This window comes from Rhinolophus sinicus, linkage group LG03, assembly GCF_036562045.2.
Source record: "Rhinolophus sinicus isolate RSC01 linkage group LG03, ASM3656204v1, whole genome shotgun sequence".
Classification (NCBI taxonomy): Eukaryota; Metazoa; Chordata; class Mammalia; order Chiroptera; family Rhinolophidae; genus Rhinolophus; species Rhinolophus sinicus.
In genome coordinates this window covers 136138622-136144621 of record NC_133753.1, presented here as the reverse complement: position 1 = coordinate 136144621, position 6000 = coordinate 136138622, and positions in this window count along the sequence as shown.

Sequence of the window (6000 nt, the reverse complement as noted above, 5' to 3'; positions counted from 1 at the left end):
TAATCCCAAAACTGTTGTCCATACACACACACTCTCACACACTCACATCCACTCCTGCGTGAAGGACCCTGCTTTGGTGTGGCATTTTTCATATCGGACTTTGTAGAACAGGTAGGGCAGATTTATATCATTTTGGAGATGGAGAAACAGACTCACAGAGGACCTAAGTGAATTTCCTGGGACTGTGGTATGTCAGAGGTGCAACTAAGTCTTTTGACTTCCAATTCGTGTCTTTCAACTCCTGCCTCTTATCCTGTGCGAGTTGACTGGGAAAGACCAGGCTCAGGTCTGATAAGTGCCTCATTCCATTTTCAGAGATGTTGAGGACAAGTGCCTCCCACAGTTCGAGAAGGCTTGCCAAGACCAGAGCCGTGTCCTCCGACGCTCAGGTGAGTGTCCTTCCCTTCCCTGGGTGCTAGTGCCTGATGCATCCAGCATGCGTGAATTACACGGGCAAGGAGACTGGCTAGAATAGTACTCAATAGTCTCAGGTTGACAGCATTGGTTTTATGTCATTTGAGACGAGTGTGGCATGTCAGCCAGGCTTTTATCACACACCCCTCTTCCCTTCCTGAGAATTGTTTGCATTATGGAGATTTCCTGTCTGTATTTTTAGTACCTAATTCTCTATGGTTGCTCAAATATCTGTTTTACTGACTCACGCAGATGCCCTGTTGCCCCTGATAGAACTGATAACTGTTGAATGGAAAGCACGCAGTGTGGAAAGCCCAGCAATTGGCCCAGACCTGGCTTTATTGATTTCAGCTGATTTTTCACAAGTTTTGTTGTAGACAGTTTTATCTTTTACAAGTTTCATTTTCCAGAATTACAGGTTTTTCATTAATTACCCTTCATGCTGAATTGGAAAAAAAAGATATATTTTGGGGTAAAGCAAAAGGGAATGAGTGCAGCAAATATTCACACATCATTTTTTTTTTTTTTTTTTTTTTTTTTGGAGGCCCCTCTCCCTGCTGCTTTTTTCATGCCAGCTGGAGTTCCTAAAGCCCCGTGTCTGTGGGCAAGGCTTCCTGGTGAAACAGCTGAGTCACAGCTTTGCTTCTTCTTTATAATTATAAAGTTTATCACCTCATCTGACATAGAAAGGGTGTTGGTTGGAAATGAAATAACACATTAGAAATAAGCTCTTTAGAAACAGAAAAAAAAAAAGGGCAGAAACAGCAAAAAAATGCTTTCATAACATAATGGTTCCCCCCCCCAAAAAGTCTGGAGCTAAGGTTATATAGAGACAGAGGAGTCATCTCTCCTTCCCACCCGTACAATTGTGAAAATTAAAATATCAAAATAAACAACACCATCAATTTCTCATTCCAGCAACACATCTTTTGTTCCATGTCCTCTTTGTTCTCAGTCTCTCAAGGCCGTTTTCAGAGTCACCTTCACTATGAAACCTTCTTGTCCCCTTAGAAGATAGTCCTTCAGAGTATATCATTTTGCTTCTAAAACTTAAAAAACAGATCGTTCTCTGTACATCCCCTCTCCTCCACTGGATTGGCAGTGCCGTCTCAGGCTTTTTCCTCTCCCTGTGCTCTTTCCTCCCATGGGGTAGCTTTCAGTACGAATAGCTCATTTCCAACTTAGACCAACCACGTGCCCTCTCCACCGAGCTAGGAACAAGGCCCCCTTGCCAAATGCAGCTCCCCTGCTCAGCCCATAGCTGGGACATGCAAGCTAATGAACTTTCCTACCCCACCTCTACCCAAGTATGACCTTGTCAACACTGTCTCCTATTAGATGACAGATCTGCGTGTTTCTATTACATGCTTGCTGTTTGCCACACATTTCCTGAGCAGGTTTCCAGGTAACCTTAATGGCAGTGTTTCTGGGGACGGAGGAGTAGGAAATAACTCACCTCTTTAGTAAGAGCTTTTAAAAATATAACAGCATTTAAAAGCTTTTAAAGAACAGCTCTCTCCTTCTGGCTGCTCAGGCCCTGTTTGCTGATAGGAGCCCCCGTCATGCTGCTTCACGCTTGGCAACCTCTGACGAGGACAGAAGGCAGATTTTAAAGCCCAGAAGATTGATTTCTCTGTGGAGGGCTTTGCATGAAGGGCGTGGGGGAGAAATCACTTGGGGAAGGAAGGCTCACAGTGGTCAGTGAGGATTACTTCTCCATCTGCTCTTCCTTCACGTGTAAGGCTGAACAAACGCTTTGACTCCAGAAGCGATTCCCAAACCACAAGGGAACAGTGTATCCTGGAGGGCCTAAGGTGACCAGGGACCTGGAGGCTAAGAGGCTGGGGCCGTCACAGCCTTTCCTCCCACTCACATTTCCATCCAAAACTTGCAGGAGAAATGTCCCCAAATTGCTTGTGTGTTTTGCTTTGATGTGGCCAGAGTGTGGCCACCCAGGGTACTCGGGTGCAGCTGGAGCCTGTGGTTCAGACGAGGCCTGACTGTCCAGTTTTGGAAACTGGGAGGGGTTTTCCCCTCTGCCAGGGCTTGGGGTTTACCTTCCCTGGAGCATTGAGCAAGAACCTCATGTTTACAAAATTCCAGGCCCCATGACTTCTTCCTGTCAGGGCAGGAGGAGAAGGAGGCCCATCATGTCCAGTAGGTCTTGCAACTTCTGTCGTTTGTTCCAACACGAAGTTACCAGGGAAAGACTAGGTTAGGTCGGGTGCTGGGGGGAGAGGGTGTGCAGGTTGTTTGAGCGCTGAAAGTAAAGTTTAAAATTCTCGACTACAAATCAAATCATGAGAGCTGCACGTAGGTTTATTTTTCCCAAAACTATTCATAAAAGCTGTATATAAATTAAATGTTAAAGCTTAAACTATATTTCAAATGCTGTAGGCAATGTAGCAGTGTTTTGTTTGTTCATTTTTCTTTTTTAAAGATGTGCTGTTGTCGACCCTCTAAAAGATGTATGCTTTCCACCCGGTTTATATTTTGTGCAAATTTATATACTTTTTAATATAGCAAAGGTTTTAAGCGTCAAGCACTCATAGAGTATTTGATGATATCTACCAGCCACTAGGTCAATCCCAAATCTTCTCAAAGGTGTTTCCCCCTTCGGTACCTGCCTTCCGCCCAGCAGCTGTGTGGCATCCACATCGATGCCCCCGGGACAGAGTGATGGTGGGCTTTTCACAGTTTAGGGAGAGCTTGGTTACATAGCACTTCCTACGTATCAGTGTCCTTTTATCTAGTGGGTCTTGTGGCACCTAATTAAAATATGCACAAAGTCTTTTAGAAGATCTGAGAGGGGGATCATGCAATATTGTGAAGAAATCACCATCTACGTTTTGGTGATCCTCAACTCCATGGAAAGAAAGATTCCAAACCGACACCCAAATATCATTTGGTTTTATCATCGGGCTTTAAAGACTGAAAGTACTGGGTTTCTACAAGTTCCTTAGGTAATTGGGGCCGTGAAAGGTTGACTGATAGGAGCTAAATAGTTATGTGAAAGCAGATTGAGGCTCAACAAGTCCCAGATTCCAGCAGGATTGAACTCTCCGAGTTACATCAACTTTGGGTGGAAGTTTCACTGGGGAGCGGGGAATGGCAAAAACCCGTCTGTAGGACACTAGAAAGCAGGGCCTGATGGTGACGTTTTGAGTCCCCGCAAATCAAAAATATTAAGATTCGTTCTCCCCCACAGTACTACAGATAATTAAAAGTAAAGACTACTCAAAGCCATACACTCAATGTAAAAAATTCTCCTATGATACTACCTGCTTGATTAAAGTATTGTTGATTTTCAGTTTCTCTCTGAATTGCTGCTGCCCTAAGTACATACCCTGTCTGCCTGTTAGCTCCCTTAGCGAACCTAGCAAGGTGGGGAGAGGTGGGGAAGGGCAACCATAGAGGTGATCATTTGAGAGAATGTAGGTTCCAGGCCTTAGACAGCTCTAGTTAGAAGGTAGCACACCTGTCCAGCCACAGGGCAAAGAGGAAAGAGACAGACCCAGCAAGAACTCTAGAGTGGGTGGATTTCAAAATGTATAGAACAACTCCTTGTAGGTCTCAAGCTCTGGGCACTTAGTTTATGATTTGCACACATTCATTTTCTGACTGGAAGGCTGGAGGCAAACAGACAGCTCATTAGGAAAATAACCAACGGGCTAAATATAATGGAGGAAGTAGGCAGCAGATCCCAGACAGGTGAGCATGGCTCATAGTCCTTCCTGGGAGATCAGAGGCCAATCTAAACTAATGGCGTCTGTCCTTCACGGTCAATCATCTAAGTCTTTGTCAGCCCAGGAAGGGAAAGGAGTTTCAAAGGGCCTTTTGTGCAACACACACATATCTGGACTCTGTGATTCAATTCAGTTTCTGGAAACTTGTGCAGCAACTGCTTGCACGCACAGTGCTTAGAGACCAGCCAGGGACCTCCATCCTCTTTTCCTTTTTTTTTTTTTTTTTTCACTTTGTTTATGAACACTAAGGTTTCCCTGTAATTGGGAAAGAGATAATTAAAAAACGAAATAACCAAAAGCTGAAGTTATTAACTTAGTTTTGAATAAAATCAAAGAATATTACATAATTTTTTTTGTTAGACATTATTCAGAAAACTACATAGGAAATGTATTTAGAAACCATTCAAGACAATAATTGTGTCATAGATCATACCACCTAGTGGGCAATGCTATATATATATCTATATACCTATATCTATAGCTACTGAGTCTATGAGTAGATCAGCAATGAACTCGTTAAATATTGAAATACAATTTAACATAGGTTCTCAATTGTTTTTAACCTCCAGTTTGTTCTGTTGGATCCTATTGTTTATATTATCATTCTTTTGCTTAGAATGGCTAATAATGCTTCTCTGTCCTTTTCTGTCTTCATTCGGAATGATCTCTCTCAGGAAACCTGGAAATTGTGCCCATGTTTACAATTTTGCTGAGTCTTATTTCATTTTCAATCCGCCACACAGTTCTTGTTTGTTTGCTTGTTTGTTTGGTTTATTAGTTTTCCTAGCACAGTGCTCTCAAGGGCCCTGGGCTCTTCAGATTTTGTGTTGCGAGGAGAAGCTTATCTACTGAGAGGCGCCCAGCTTCCTGCCCTGGCTAGGGCCCCACTTTCTAGTCTCGGGCCTGTGGCTGGGCCTTTCAGTTCTCTGGCAGCTTTTGTAACTGTTTATGGAATCGTTATGGACATCAAACAGAACGACGATGCTGACAGCATTACTCAAATTTAAAGTATGTGTTATTATTAGTAAAGTTTCTATTTTGTTCCAAGACAAAGGAGCTCTGGTAGTCATGCATTTGGTATTCCTCTTATTCCTATCATTCATTTTACATGTTTCCCCTTCTATTTCTGTCCATAGTTCTCTTCCCATCTTATAAGTTTAAAATAATGCCGTCATTACTGAGTCATGACTCTGACTCAGCCATTGAGAATATGAATCAGCTGAAATTAAGGGAAGAATCATCTCGAGTCCAGCAGGACCTGACTCTATGGAGTCAACTTCTGTTGAAGACAAAGAACCTTCTTTCATTGTAAATTTGTAAACCCTCAGCCAAAGTCATAAGCTAGAACTTCTAGGGCAAAGCACCAAGGAACTCAATAGGCAATGAACAGAGTCAGAGGAATTTACAAATAGCTGCAGAGGGCAATTTTAAACCTGCAGGCCCAGTAACCTGTCATCATCCTTGAAGACAAGAATATCATAATCTCAGCAAGCTGAAAAAAGGAGGCCAACCAGTGAATCAAGCCTGTAGTTATGCAATGGCTTGCCTTGCAGTTCTGAAAGCTTGCTGACAATGGTTTCTCTTTCTCTCCACCCTTTCATTGAAATTTCTTGACCCAGAAGGGTTGAACACCTGTTAGAAGCTTGTGCCTAAATTATGTAAGCATTGGTCATTATTATCTGCCATGTTTCTATTGTGATTGATGTATTTATACACCAGCAATTCAACTTCATCTGTGAAACCCTAGTGCAGAATCTCAATCTTTGATTTTAAGCCATAGCTCGCTTTGGAAGTCTGGGAGAGCCTGTAGACTGCTTCCTAGAATGATTTTCTTGAAAGT